The sequence below is a fragment of the Rhinolophus ferrumequinum genome, chromosome 9, assembly GCF_004115265.2.
Source record: "Rhinolophus ferrumequinum isolate MPI-CBG mRhiFer1 chromosome 9, mRhiFer1_v1.p, whole genome shotgun sequence".
NCBI lineage: Eukaryota > Metazoa > Chordata > Mammalia > Chiroptera > Rhinolophidae > Rhinolophus > Rhinolophus ferrumequinum.
The window spans coordinates 85,416,849-85,433,448 of NC_046292.1; the positions used below are offsets into that span (position 1 = coordinate 85,416,849).

Sequence of the window (16,600 nt, forward strand, 5' to 3'; positions counted from 1 at the left end):
TTATATGCTAAGTTTACAATTTAATACAGTTTTTTTCCTTTCTTAAAATGTGTATACATTTTTTTGGCATCCTCTGTATTGTGTGTATGGGGGGGTGTGGGGGTGTGTATGTGTGTGTGTGTGTGTGATATATATATCTATCTATATATAGATAGATATATATAGATATATTTTTTTCCCAAAATCCTTTATACAAATGTATAGACATTTTTGTTTTGAGTTAGATCCTGTTTCAGTTAAGTCTTGCTTGAGTTAGATCCTGCACCTTAATGAATGATAGAGAACTTAGGTCAATATTATCTTTATACCTGGGAAAGAGGGGCCCCTGACCTGGGCCCTGGGTTTTTGAAAATCTTCTCCAGCCATGACCTTCCTGTGGGCAATAAGCCTATATGGCAAAATGGGCCCTCGCTACTCAGTGTCCTCAACCGCCTTCTAGACCACGTTCAGGGTACCTGGTGCCCTGGAAGTCCCTCCTCATGTGGCCCAGAGCTCACCGTTTGCATCCATTGACCTCATTTAAACCAAGGTGATGGTATCATTAATATGTATACCCCTAGGCTTAACAGGGGCCAAAAGACTGGTTGTGTTTGAGGTGTAAATGTGTTTGGAATGCAGGCTGGCATCTCCACACAAATACTTGTAGGGCTTTATAATGCACGACAAGAGGACAGGACAGAGGAGACAGCGGTTACAAGCCACAGGCTCTTGGCCAGCCCTTGTGGGCATTACTTGTAGCACAAGCTTTGGAGGGCTTCTAGAATGCAAACTCAAATTTTGCCTGCCCGTTGTTTTAACTTTTATTTGTCAAGGTAAGAGGGTGGGAAATATTTATTTGAGAGTCTGTTAGTTTGATTTATGACTCTTAAATATTTACAAATAGGGTGTGTAGACTTCCATTTGTGTACTCTTGCCTGAAGCCTTGAAAATATTAGCAGCCAGTCTGTCTTAGATATCTTGTTCTGACATTTTAATTCAAATTAAATTTGCACATCAATAAAACAATTTGTACATATCAAAAAAAAACAAACAGTTTTGAGACATATACTAGAATGTATCTAATTTCCCTCATTTTAATTCAAATTATTCTCTGAGATTATCAAAATTTGCTGATTTCAGTGTTTAAGGGCCTGGATAATTCTAGCTTCATTTTCTTAATACTACAAGAAGAAGCTATTATTATTCATATATATATATATCTGTGCAAATAAGGGATATGAGAAAGTTTATTTTAGTGGGAAGCCAGGAGAAACCATGAGAATTCTGGGGCTCTGGAGGAACTGAGCATAAAAGTTCTTCATAGAGAAGCTAAGAGCAGAAGAGATAAATGAGAACACTCTAGGTAATGATAATAAATTTTCATCATTGTTTCACCAGTAGAATTATGAAATAAAATCTGGAAAATCCAGGAAACTTTAAATTGGCATTTATATCCAGCAATCCCTCTCCTGGGTACCTACCCGAAAAATCTGAAACGATTTATCCGTAAAGATATATGTGCTCCAATGTTCACTGCAGCTTTATTTACAGTGGCAAAGACATAGAAACAAAGTGTCCTTCGATAGATGATTGGGTGAAGAAGTTGTGGTATATATACATAATGAAATGCTATTCTGCCATAAGATGAAATAGTACCATTTGCGACAACATGGATGGATCTTGAGATCATCATGCTAAGCAAAATAAGTCAGACACAAAAAGTTGAAAACTATATGGTTTCACTGATATGTGGTATATAAAAGTGAAAACAACAAATAACAAAACAAATAAATGAAGAAACAAAAACTCATAGACACAGACAATAGTTCAGTGGTTATCGGAGGATAAGGGAAGAGGGGGTGGTAGATAAGGGTGAAGGGGATGAAACATATGGTGATGGAAAAAGAACTGACTCTGGGTGGTGAACACACAATGTGATATGTAGATGATGTATTACAGAATTGTATACCTGAAATCTATGTAACTTTACTAACAATTGTCACTCCAATAAACTTTAATTTAAACAAAGAAGGAATAAAACTAATTTGACAAAAAGTATTTTCAGAAAAGCAAATTCAAAGTCATGTTACAAAATATTAATCTGAAAAGTCATAGAGGCTTTCTAGGACATAATAATTAAGAGCAAATCTATCTAAACCTGGTCTTGTGGACTAACAATATCCCTGATAAATGTGCATTAAACTCACATTGAAAGTCAATATTGTTTTTAATATACTGCCTCAGTATAACTACATTTTTTAGCTATCTGTATTTTTGGAAAACACAATAATTTCAAGTTGTTTTCTTATATTCCAACTCTCTTTGGTTAGGAACTCTGAAAGAACAAACATCTCTAATTTCTTATCGATTATGACTTCTACTTGTTATGGATAACAATTATATAAATTTGACAAGGTTCATTCCTTTTAGCTTGAGCCATTAAAAAATCAATTAATCTTTGTTTTGTAGAACTATGCCTGTATACACTATTGGATTGTTCTCTCTTGTCGTATCATTTATGTCTTCTACCAAAGAATGTAGGGAATATAATTACCTTCAAAAATTACTAAATCTTAGGAAGTATTTTACAAAATGTCATTCTTTACTTAATAAAGGGCTGGCCCAATATTTCATGAGTTTCCATTCATCTGACAGAGCTGTGGTGTTTGTAATTGTGTATATAAAGCCATCATTCTTCTAGAACCATCTTTAGCTGAGCGAGCCCCAAAGCATGGTCCATTCTGCTCAGATCTGATCAGCATCTTTATAGCTTATCAGCCTTGGGGTTCAATTTTGTTTTGGATGCTTTTATAAATGAGCACAATCACTGGTGAATCTGTTCTTCCAGATTGCAAAGAGAAAAATCGAGAGAGGAACTTTAGTAGATTACTGTGTCATTGAGAATAAAGTACAAGCACAAATACACCTAAAGTAGTCTCACGGATGATTTTGTCGGGTGTACATTTTCAGTTTTATTTAAGTAAAATTAGATGATTGCCTTAGTTAATATTGTTTTTAAAGTTATCCTCTAACCCTAGGCTAAGGGTATGATCAATGTGTTATCTAATAAAATCAATTTGTTCCAAAGTATTTTTTTTTCTTAAAAGGAAGGAAAGAAAATAGAAAAGAAGAGGAGCAATAGATTAAAAAGTGCAAGAATTATTTCAGGACTTTCTTTTTCTGGACAGATTTATGATGCATTTTTTACTTTTTAGTAGCTAGATTCAACAGTATGGTTGTTCTCAGGATCCAAGACAGCTGCAGAAATAGCAGAAAACAAGAGGAAATGTTAATCATTTTAATCTCTTTGGTACTTATAAAATGTCTCCAGAAAAGAGTCTATAATACTCACGTCCCTGAGTGGCTTTTTAAGTCAGTAGAACAATATAATGTTCAGAGAAAAGTTTTATTTCTTACATATATTTAGGAAAATCTTTTGTTATATTCAATTAGATCAAATGAAATATAGTATTATTTAATATTTTAGTAGGAGAAATAAAATTTCAAAGGTCAGGATATCAAATATGCAAGAATATGTTTTTAACTTGTCAGAAGGCTATGAACTTGTCAAAGATGTTCAAGTGCCGGGCCAAGAATAATTTTTCTGTTATGCTAGAAATTCAGAGGAGCACTGCAGTGGCAAAATACCGTTCCATTCCTGGGACCTACCTTTCAGTCATTATAAACTATGACTGTATCCTAGCTCTTTGTCTCTACACTGAAGGAGCAAAGACTGACATGAATGAGCCTCAAAGAACTTATAGTTTTCACTCTTCCTACCTAATCATTCTGTGTGGAGCATTGTGTACTATAACATCTTTCTTAAAAACGTTTACAATACTGTTAAGGACGGAATGTTTTTGCCCTCCAAGCTTCATATGTTGAAACGCAGCCCTCCAATGTGATGGTGTCAGGAGGTGGGAGGCAATTAAGATTATATGAGTTCATGAGCCTGGAGCCCCCATGAACAGGACTTAGAAGAGTCACACGAGAGCTTGCTTTCTCTCTCTGCAATCTACCATATGAGGATACAATGGGAAATCTGCTGCAGACTGAAGAGGATTCTCATCAAAACCCAACCATGCTGGCACCCTGATCTTGAATTTACAGCCTCAAGAATTGTGAGAAGAAAATGTCTATTGTTTATAAGTCACTTCATGTATGGTATATTTGTGATAGCAGCCCAAAAGGATACCAAACACAGAACTGAAAAGTGAGACACATTCCTGAGACTACTTTAGGTGCATTTGTGTTCATCATTTATTCTCAATGACACAATAGTCTTCTAAAGCTCCTCTCTCGATTTTCAGTCCTCATCACAGCATCTTTTAGAATTGAACACATATCTAACCATTTTGGCTATCTTTGCATTGACAATCACTTTGGTCTTCTTATAGTGAAGCCAAAATTACAAGATCAACCATCAACATTTCTGGTTGCCTGGGACTACAACTCATCATCTTTTTATATCAAACAGATATCACAAGAGAACGTGTTAGAACTTTTAAATGAGTTAAGCCAAGTTTTAATTTTTTTCTCTAAAATAAACAATACTACTGCGGTTTCTTTAAAACCATAATGTAGAGTAGTCCCCACCTTCTCTGCAGGGATATATTCCAACATTCCCAGCGGATGCCTGAAATCGTGGATAGTCCTGAACCTTATGTATGCTTTTTTTTTTTCCTATCCATACATACATATGATAAAGTTTAATTTATAAATTAGGCACCGTAACTGGTTAACAACAATAACTAACAATAAAATAGAATAAGTATAGCAATATACTGTAACAAAAGTTATGTAAACGCCATTTCTCTCTCAAAATATCTTGTACTGCATTTACCTTTCTTCTTGTGATGATGTGAGGTGATAAAATGCCTGCATGACTAGATGAAGTAAGGTGAATGAGAAATCATTAGGTAAAATAAAGATTATTGAACACAAGCACTGAGATACCACAGCAGTCAATCTGGTATCCCAAAAGGCTACTAAGTAACAAACGGGGAGGGAGTGTACACAGCATGGAGACACTGGATAAAGGGTGATTCATGTCTCAGGCAGGGATGGAGTGGGTCAGTGTGAGATTTTATCATGCTACTCACAACAGCACACAATTTAAAATTTATGAATTATTTATTTCTGGAATTTTCCATGTAATATTTTTGGACTGCAATTGGCTATGGACAACTAAAATTCTGGAAAGTGAAACCATGGTTAAGGGAGGACTACTGTACTATACTCCCAAAATTCACCCTGGGGTTCTTTTCTCCTCCTTTGTTTATTTCAGTTTCATGAAACTAAGTATGATTAAATGTAATTAATATGAAAAACATTGAGTTCGGAAGTGGCTGCCATCTTGGCCAGGCTACACTGTACTCAGAAGTTTGTGGAAAATTGACGTTTAGTAAAACTAGACGTATCTTAGGATAACCAGGAGGAGAAAAGGTAAAGAAAGGGGAAAAAACAGGACATCAAAGAGAATCAGAGTTATGCATAAGTCTGATGGAGTTAAGGTCCTCATTGCCAAAATTTGATTGGGTTACATAAAGACCATACACTTGAAAAAAAAGTACTCAGGAAACAGGGGTAGTTCAGCTCTGATCATGAGCGGTGCTGGACAAACAATGATGATGCCATGTTTGAAATTTTAAATAGATTTATCGAGAAAATCAGTTAGACATTAATATATAGAAAATTCTGTGGAAACTGGAAATGGAACTATGAGTATAAATGTTGCTAAGAATTTTTTAATGGAGTTGATATTAGACTTTGGTGTTTCGCGTTTTGGGAAGGTCTAATGTCAAAAATTTTTTTTCTCCCATAAATGAAGATCTAAGTAGAAGAAATATAAGTAGCTCTCATTCACTGTGCTTGTCAGATTGGGAAAATAGGTACAACTTCAGTCAACAAGGTGACATTACATGAGGTACGAGGTGCAGCAAGGCTGTTTTTAGTTTTTTGTTTTTTTTTTTAATTAAAAAAATGAAACAAACATTTATTTAGTAATACTATGGACCAGGAACTGTCTGTTAATCTCATTTTATAGAACTACTTTGCAAGATAAATATACATTTTAAATTTTATTTTAATGTGCTAATAAGAATATTTAACATGAGATATGACCTCTTACAAAATTTTAAATATACAGCATAGTGTTGTTAACTATAGTTGCAGTATTGTATAGCAGATCTCAAAAACATTTATCTTGCTTGACTAAAACGTTATTCTGATTGAATAGCAAATCCCCATTTCGCCCTCTGCCTCAACTCTTGGAAACCACCATTCTACTCTTTGATTCTATGTATTTGACTATTTTAGATACCTCATTTAAGTGGAATTATGCAGTTTTTATCCTTCTGTAACTGGTTTATTTCACCTAGCAAAATGGCCTCAAGATTCATCCACGTCATCAGACATGCATTACAGAATTTCCTCTTTTTCTAAGGCTGGAGAGGCTGAAAAGAAGCATCATACTACTTATGAAAGAATAAGGAGAGAGAAAGACAGAGACAACAAATGACACAATTAGTCTTCCATTCAAAATAGGTCTACAAACCAAAATATCAAAACACATGCTGGAGAATTTTAATACTAAGGAAGTCAATGATTTAATCAATATAATCAAATCATTAATTCACAGGAAAAAACTAATATTCATAGTATAACAAAGATTTCAATATATTTAGGACATTTAAAGAGATGAATGAAGGATTAATATCCACTTAAGAAAAAAATGATAGAATTTTTTTTAAAATATAGGAAGAAACAGATGTTTTGAAAATGAAAAATAAAGACATTTCAGACAGGAAATTTTCAAATTGGAGAATTCAAATGGCAAAGTATATTATAGACTGGATACAATGAAGAAAAAGGATTTATGAGTTGAGCAATGGCACTGAACAATTTTCCTGGAGTATGGCACAAAGAGATAGAAATAGTAAAATCTGAAGAAATAGTAGGTGATAATTTTCCAGGATAAAAGAAAGACATTAGTCCTGGGTTCTGAAGTACAGAGTGTTAAGGAAGATAAACAAAAATAAATCTACTCCTAGATATATTGTAGTGAAACTATGGAAAAATAAGAGAAAAAGCAAAATCTTAAATGCTATGAAAGACATAATAAACTACAAAGAAATGGCAATTTGGCTTCTTGTCAGCATTATAACAGATGCCAGAAAAACAATAGAATAGCATCTTTAAATGCTGATAGAAATCAGCATAGGTTTTATATATAAATCTTATTCAAGAATGAGCCCCAAATAAGTCATTTTAGACATATAAAAAGAGAGCTGCCAACCATAGATCTTCATTAGTAATATATACTCCAGAGGAAGAAATGGATGTAAGAAATAAAGTTGGGCACAAATCTTGATACAATCAGCTAGTAACTATGATTAGTAATATACTCTAATACAAAATCATGGTATTATACTTTTTAATATTAGGAAAAACTCTAATACAAAATCATGGCTTATACTTTTTAATATTAGGAAAAACTCTAAATAGAAGTACAAAATGGGGGGAGGTTGTTTAATGGATAGACAAAAGAAGCTAAGGTTCTTTTTCATGTTTCAGAGGTGATAAGAACTATTGAATAATTTTTGAATTTGTTAAAAGATTTTATAATTAAGTATATGTGTTAGAATTAAGGATAAGCAATAAACATAAACAATAAGCAAAATAAAAGTAAAAATCAATACAGATGCTGCTAATAGCTTTAAACTGTTATAGGATGAGGAAAAAAGAAAATGTAGAAAACTTTATCACATCAATGTAAGTCAGAAAAAGGAGGGGGGAAAGGCAAAGAAAATATGAAATGATAGAACTCCAAATACATCAGTAATCAGGATTAATGTGAACAAAGGAAACCCATCTAATATCAGATGACCAGACTGTCTAAATAATTAAAACCCTACTCAAAACTAAAACTGAAGCAATAGAAAAGGACTTACCAGAGAAGATATAATTAATTCTAATTAACTAAATCTACTTATTAATTCTAATATCTTTCGTAACTATATTATAAAATCACTTAAATGTAAGTTAAGGTTAAGAAAACATTGATGCAAAATAAGTAATACTACATACTTTATGCATTTAACAACATAACTTTGAAAAATGTAAAGCAGAAACTGACAGAATTATAAGAGAAAAAAATCACAATAACAAAATTATAGTGGAATATTTTAATACATTCCTCTCAGGAGCAGAGAAAAAATATTAAGAATATAAAGGATTTATGAATAAAATTATGAATATTGATAAATTAATGTCTGTGATAAAAATATGTATATATAATTTATGTTTAAGTAAATTCTGAACTAACCATGAAAAATATGCATTATTATCAAGCCCACACAGAGCATTTACAAAACATGGGACCCATAGAGTAGGTCATAAATTAAGACTTTTTTTAAATCACAAAGATCATATTCTCAGACAAAGAAACATAAAATAGAATTCAGCAATGAAAAAACGAAGTTCCCCATATAGTTGGAAATTTAAACAGATGTTTAAATAACTCATTGAAAAAGAAAATAGTGGAAATTATAAAACATTTCAAACTTGAAATAAATAAAACCAAATAATGAAAGTGGTAATTGAAAACTGCAGAATGCAGCTAAAGTAATACTTAGTAGTAAATATATAACTTCAAAAAACCTATTTATTTAAGAAAATAATAAATAAAAATAAAGACTGAAGGAAAAGAGTAATTAAAATTTCAATTTAAATGTTAAAAACATCCAGCAAATAAGGTGATAGTTTCCCTAACAAAAAAGGTGGCAGTTGCCACGCCAGCCAAGAAAGCAGTTGTCACCCCTGGCAAAAAGGCAACCGGCAACCGGTCGCCAAATCGGTGGTGACACCTGGCGAGATGGGAGCCACACCCAGCAAACATTGATAGCAACCACTGCTAAGAAGGGAGCAGCCACCCCTGTCGAGGGAGCAGAGAATGGCAAGAATGGCAGAAGGAAGATAGTGGCTAGGGAGGTGATGACAGTGAGGAGGAGGATGGAGATGAAGATGAGGAAGAATTTGAGCCAGTGTTGATGAAAGCAGCCGCTGCTGCTGCTTTTGCCTACGGTGAAGATGATGAGGAGAAGATGACCAGGAGGAAGATGATGAGAAGGATCAGGACAATGAAGAAGATGACTCTGAAGAAGAATCTATGGAGATTACAGCAGCCAAAGGCAAGAAAGCTCCTGCAAAAGCTAAGCTGCTCCTGTGAAATTCAAGAGCACCGCTGAGGACAAAGATGAAGAGGATGATGACGAAGATGATGAGGAAGATGAGGAAGACTATGATGAGGAAGATGAAGAGGAGGAAGAGCCCGTCAAAGAAGCACCTGGGAAATGAAAGAAGGAAATGGCCAAAAAGAAAGCAGCTCCTGAAGCCAAGAAACAGAAAGTAGAAGCCACTGAGCCAACGACATCTCTCCATCTCTTTGTTGGAAACCTGAACTTCAACAAATCTGCTCCTGAATTAAAAACTGGTATCAGTGACACTTTTGCTAAAAATGACCTTGCTGTTGTGGGTGTCAGAATTGGTGTGTCTAAGAAGTTTGCCTCTGTGGGTTTTGAATTTGCTGAAGACCTACCGAAAGCCTTGGAATTCACTGGTTTAAAAGTCTTTGGCAATGAAATTAAACTAGAAAAACCAAAGGAAAAAGACAATAAAAAAGATCGAGATGCAAGAACACTTTTGGCTAAAATTCTACCTTATAAAGTTACGCAAGGGAATTAAAATAAGTGCCTTTTAAAGATGCTGTGGAGATCAGATTAATCAGCAAGAATGGAAAGAGTAAAAGGATCGCTTATATTGAATTTAAGGCAAGCTGATGCAGAAAAAAACATTGAAAGAAAAGCAGAGAGCAGAGAGAGATTGGCGGACCATTTTCCTGTACTATACCGAGAGAAAGGTCAAAGTCAAGGCTATAGATGTGGAAAGAATAGCACGTGGAGTGGTGAACCAAAAACTCTGGTTTTAAGCAAACCCTCCTGCAGTGCAGAAGACACTATTCAGTAAGTATCTGAGAGGGCAACTTTGATCAAAATGCCCTAGAACTAAACTGGCGAATCTAAAGGGTATGCATTTATAGAATTTGTTTCATTTGAAGATGCTAAAGCTTTAAATTCCCGTAATAAAAGAGAAATTGAGGGCAGAGCAATCAGACTACAACTGCAAGACCTAGAGGATCACCTAATGGAAGAAGTCAGCCATCCAGAACTGTTTGTCAGAGGTCTGTCTGAAGAGACTACAGAAGTGACCTTACAAGAGTTATTTGATGGCTCTGTCCTGACAAGGATAGTCACCGACCGGGTGACTGGACCTTCCAAAGGGTTTGGTTTTGTAGACTTCAGCAGTGGGGAAGATGCCAAAGCCACCACGGAGGCCATGGAAGATGGTGAAATGGATGGAAAGAGTTACTTCGGACTGGGCCAAGCCTAAGGGTGAAGGTGATTTCAGGGTTCGTGGTAGAGGCAGAGGTGAATTTAGAGCCAAGGTAGTGGCAGGGAAGACTGAGGTGGCTTTGGTGGCAGAGGCCAGGGAGGCTTTGGAAGGGCGAGGAGGCAGAGGAAGAGGAGGAGACCACAAGCCACAAGGAAAGAAAACAAAATTTGAATAGTTTCTTCTATCCCTGTCTTTCCCTCTTCCATTTGAAAGGAAGGACTCTGGGGTTTTTACTCTGTTACCTGATCAATGACACAGCCTTTGTAATGATGAGCAGGGAAAAGAAGGAAGAGAGACACATGCTAGAGTGAGGCTGATGAATTTATTTAGCAATATCTAATCAATTTATTTAGCAATATGCAATAGCAAAAGACAAAGGCAATTAATAGAATGTGCTAATGACAGAAAGTAAAGGTGGTTAAGACTAAACTATATACATTGATAACAATGCCACTTCAAAGGAGTACATATACATATAAATTTAAGAGATCCCAATATATGTTTACTATTGATCAAAAATCACTTGGCTAAATACGCAAATAACAGGAGCCGGCCTGGTGGCTCAGGCGGTTGGAGCTCCATGTTCCTAACTCCGAAGGCTGCCGGTTCGATTCCCACATGGGCCAGTGGGCTCTCAACCACAAGGTTGCCAGTTCAACTCCTCGAGTCCCATAAGGGATGGTGGGCAGTGCCCCTTGTAACTAAGATTGAACACGGCACCTTGAGCTAAGCTGCTGCTGAGCTCCCGGATGGCTCAGTTGGTTGGAGCGCGTCCTCTCAACCACAAGGTTGCTGGTTCAACTCCCGCAAGAGATGGTGGGCTGCACCCCCTGCAACTAACAACAGCAACTGTACCTGGAGCTGAGCTGCGCCCTTCACAACTAAGATTGAAAGGACAGCAACTTGACTTGGAAAAAAGTCCTGGAAGTACACACTGTTCCCCAATAAAGTCCTGTTCCTCTTCCCTGATAAAATCTTAAAAAAAAAATACACAAATAACATCAGTAAGAAGTACCCAAAAGCAGTAATAAGCTCTATAGGATAGTAACTATTACAGTAGATGTCAAAAGCTCACCAAACTGGGAGAGAACAGCACTGGAAGCATCATAAATCAAAACCCTTGTCAGATCTGCAGCTGAGAGAAATTCAGGCGTCTCCCACAGCGCTGCTACAAGTTCCCAAGAATGCTGCTGCTGCTGGTAATGTTGTTGTTGTTGTTGTTGCTGCTGCTGCTGCTGTTGTTGTTGTTGTTAGAAGTCAAGGAATCTTCTGATGTTGTAAGCTGCAAGCTGCATACAAGTTTTCTAGATGCTAACAAGTTCTCAAGAAGGCTAACCGTGGAGAACAACACTGGAGAGGTCGGAACCAGCCAGCCCTCACCAGGTTGGTGGCTGGAAGTCAGGACATCCCCTGGTGTTGTAAGCGGCATGTTGCTGGAGGTCTTCAAAATGTTAGAATGATGAGAAGTCACCAATGACAAATGATCAAATGATGAAATAATAATCATTATACTGTCAACTGAGGCCTGTCTTATATATTTTTCTCAGCTGTACCTTACAGTCAAGTTTCTTGTTCCTGCCTCCCCCCTCCGGGAATGGCCAGTTCCGGGAAGGTCCAGCAGTTACTGATATGAATGCTGCCCATCCGGCCGAAGGGCCAATTCATCCGGACAAGAAACATCTACTGTTCTTGCTTGGGACCATCAGCCCAAGGTCTTGCAAAGCCTGGCAACGTGCCTGTCACGTGGTCCTGATATAACTTAGCTACTTCTTTACTTCATCTGCTGACATGGGTGAAACAGAACAAAGAGGGAATTCTCTCAATCCCAGATCAAGAATTTCTTTAACCCTAAGCTAGCCATGACCTCGCAACATGGACAGAACAACAAACACCATCTCATATCTCCCCTACTTGGGAGAATGAGACCAAACAGAAAACCTCATCTCATGTCTCCCCTGTTTGGAAGAATGAGACCAAAGTGGGACAGAAAAGCAACCCATCCCATATCTCCCTGCTCATGAGAATGAGACCCAGAAAACAACATCATCTCATATCTCCCCTACTCGGGAGAATGAGACCAAAGGGGGAGTTTACTCAACCCCTGATCACAGCACAGAAATCACCTCACATACAAGGACAGATAAAAGCTAATAGACAAAAGCTCACGTCAACCAATGAAGGAAAATTTTCTTCAATGTCTTCCCTATAGCCTTCTAAGGACATTCCAAGAGAGTATACAGTCCTGTTGTCTCCTTGGAAATTCGTACAGATAACGTTTCAAGGGAGATACTCTTTTGGTTTTGACTGGATATTTCTATAAACTTTTTTTTTTTAATAAACTTTTTAAAGAGATGAGTGATAGAGCTAACCCTTACCTGCAAGTTTTGAATTTGTATGGTTTCTTGCCATGTACAAAACCATTTTTTCCTACAAATATTTATTTTTTTGTTTGTTTATTTTTGTTTTTTATGGCCTTGTGTGGTTGTAAAGGAAAGTAGAATGTTTTATCATTATTTTGCTCCAGCAACTTTGGGACAAATTAAAAGTCCAAACTCTGAGGGGGTGGGGGGGAATGATAAAAACAGAAAAGTAAGGTAAAAGGAAAAAACTTAGAAACAAAATAATAGTACTGTGTAACAATTAAAATGAATATAACAGAAAACCAGTAAGGCAGAAATCATCCACAAAACCATTAGCCGCCTAATACAAACTTGATACCAAATCAACAAGAATAGACAAGAGAAGAAAGTTACAGATCATTCTCACACATAAATGGAAAGGCAAAAATTCAAAACAAAATGTTAGCCAATAAACTTTGGCAGCACACAACATATGCTACACACATCTACATATGTGTATAGTACGGTGGGGTGAAAATTGGTTTTGAAATCAGAGGGTTAAATCTGAGTCTTGGGCTATCTATTTATTAGGTGAGTCCCTTGGTATTTAGTATTTATGGTGTTTATGTTAATGTGATTTCAGTAGAAAGCCCTGACATAGCTACAACCCAGATGGTTCTTAATTTACTCAAAATGATGGATATTGAAATTTTATTGAACTATTTTAGTTGAGAAAACTTGACCTTTGAAGCTGTTTATTTGCCTTTAAAAAGGTGAATGCTGTAATATTTTTATTGACTAAAAGTGAATATTAACTAACATGCTTTTTAAACTATAAAGACATCCCAAGGTTGGCAACTAAATGCTGTTTTTGTTTTGTTTTAACAGCTAAAAACAGGGCTTTCTTGGGGTTTTTGGGTTTTTTCTGTGTAAGTTAAACAGGAGAACAATTTTCATATCTTGACATTCTCATTGTGAACTCCCATGTTCTTCCTGGTGAAGGGCCGCAACCAAGCATAGTGAAAAAGCCCCTCAACTCTACCCACTGCATCCACTCAATGTTACATCACTCAGGGACATGCAGTGTCTGCTCTGAAATGGCTGAATTTCCATGGAAGTCCTGGTTCCGTAACACATGAAGGCAAGTGGGACAGGGCCATGGTCAGTACAATCCAGCCCCCAAACACAGCCATCTCCCTTATCTCCTCATCGACATCAATGCCACCCCCCAGGACAAGACCTTAGAGATTGTAATCAACCATCTTGGGAATATGGAAGTCACAAATGTAGTGGCTTTGGTGCCAGAGATAATGAATATTAATAGACATGTCAACAAAACCAAGTTGATTGACAGCCAACTGCCAAAAGTAGGTATGTTGGCACTGTGTCTGCATCCAACCCTTGCAACAGCGTCCTTCCACCTGCAGGTGGAAAGTCTGCTTCTTCAATTAGCAAAACAACTGTGCTGTAGCTTGCTTTCCTAAGTAAAATTATACAGTCTAATTTGCTCTGTTAAAACATTGCCACCTTAGAGTACCTCTGGACTCTGAAGAGAGCTGACAATTGTTTCCTAAGTAATCTGAGAGTTACAGCCTGGAATTTCCCCCTGATCTCTTCCTTTAGATTATTTTCCTTCCACCAAAGATGACCTTGCACTCTACTTAGTTATTTGTGTGAGGCTACCACACCATTTCTCAGACACCTGAGTATACGTGGAGGGGAAGTAGGAGTTTTTTCTTCAGACGAACAGCATCCCACTATGAGACTGGCTAAACTCACATTTCTTCTTGGAACGAGGGTAGTAACTAATAATGTGGACCTCATTATTGTGTCTAATGACAAAACCAGTTTTGTCACCGTTATCACATAGTGTGTTTAGGAATCGACATGATTCTATAATAGATCGTAAATAGGGAGTCAAGTAAAATAAAAGTTTGGTGGTTTACTCAGCCTCACATAAGAAAAAAATAATCATATTCTCCTCTACACCTTTTTGCTTTATCTTTAATAGCTTTTTAAAACTTTCCCCATGGAATGACCAATTGAATTAAATCCAAACATTAGAAAACAATGTAGTGAATATGTTAATACAGAACATGCAATATTCTAAGAGAAAGGAAGTTTTCATTTCCCAGGATTTTTTTAGCTGGTGTTAGAGGTGGTGATGGTTTAAATAATTTTAGTAGCTTAGAGAGAAAAGAGAAATAAAAGAAATAGCATTATTGAGTTTCTTGAATAAAATTAATATTATCAATGTATTATGAGAGAAAATTTTCTCAGTTGTTTTATAATATGTATATATATACATATTACATATTATATACATATTACATATTATATACATATTATATATACATATTACATATGTATATATACATATATTATATACATATTATAAATATGTATACATATTATAAAATATGCAAATATATATTCCAGAGGAGTTACCTACTTTATGCTCAACTTTACAAATGTTTAATTTTTATCTTTCCCAAAGAAATATCTTGTAATCAGGTAAATGCCAGATTGGGAAGGAAAAATTACAACTGCCTATCTGACCAGATAAGGAGAATTTTATTCCATTTTTATTGTCCCCGGGAAAGAAGTTTCTTTGTAAAATTTATTCAGCTTTCAATCTCCAATGACACTTCCTTACATCTATTAGGGAAATATTTAAAGACCGAGCTTCAGAAACTAAGGAGCTCAAAGGAGTTGAGCTGCCCCACCCTGAGACCTTTCCTTGATGTAATTCATCCATGGTTTCAGAAGGAGGGCTCTAGCAAGCATATATCAGAGCAAAATGTACCGGTGTGTGTGAGGGTGTGTGTGTGTGTGTGTGTGTAAGTAAAGATGAAAAGGTCCACTTTAATTACTCTACTGGAGTAAGTAAAAGAAAGCTTCAAAGAAATATTGAGGATGCTGGCAGACAGCCAAAAATATTTAACTGTTAGCAGGGCAAGTGGAGTCTTGCTGCCTTGTTCTTAATAATGATTGAAAGAACTCTGCTCTCTTCTCAATCACAGAAACCCCTACCCATTTGCATACCATTTCTCTCCATACGAGAACACCACGCCACCGTCACCCATGCCCAGGCCCTATCCTGATGGAGGGGAACTAAGGAAATGCAACTTGAACTAAGGGTTTCCCTTTTAATTGGTCACGGTCACGCTATTCAACTAGGAAGGAATCTGTAATCCATTAGACATTTTCCTTATGCATTAATAGTCAGAAAAATTAAGTATATTTTGTAGCCATTCTTATTATTGTTGTTCTCTGTTTGGGAAATGTTCTGAAAGGGCTGTGCCTGGATAGCAGCATGTAGAGTCAATTAGACTGTCAAAAAAAAATAACTCTAAAGGAGTGGGCAGATTTGCCATCCTATTCTTGGAGTGAGAGGGGGGTCACCACAGAAAAGGAGACAAAGAAGTTGGGATCCGCAGTACCATGAAGGAGTTCACATCAGTCTGGCCAGTTCAAAAAAACAAAGTACAAATAATCAACCATGTGCTTTTGAAACATTTCGAATTGATCAAGATGCATTATCCATTGTAATCTCATCCTGCCCTTGAATTGCATTTCTACCGGGAAGAAAAGGTGAATTAAACTTCCTGTCTAATATCACATAGGTACTCTTGGAACATCTGAGAATTTAAGCCTTTCAGTAGAAATATCCACACAGTGATGCTGGTTCACTTCACAATAATTTAAAGAGAACCAATAAACCATATTAGATGCAGGAACACATTTAAGAAAAAAAAAAAAATGAGTCTCTGCTCCTGGCATTTTAAGTTATTCCAAAATACATAATATTTTATGATGTGGCATTATCA

General features: G+C 36.2%; 1 pseudogene; it reads left to right on the top strand.

Annotated features, from left to right (window-relative positions):
* Nucleotides 1-655: 655 nt before the first annotated feature.
* On the top strand, nucleotides 656-10,606 carry LOC117027124 (nucleolin-like; annotated as a pseudogene).
* Nucleotides 10,607-16,600: the final 5,994 nt, after the last annotated feature.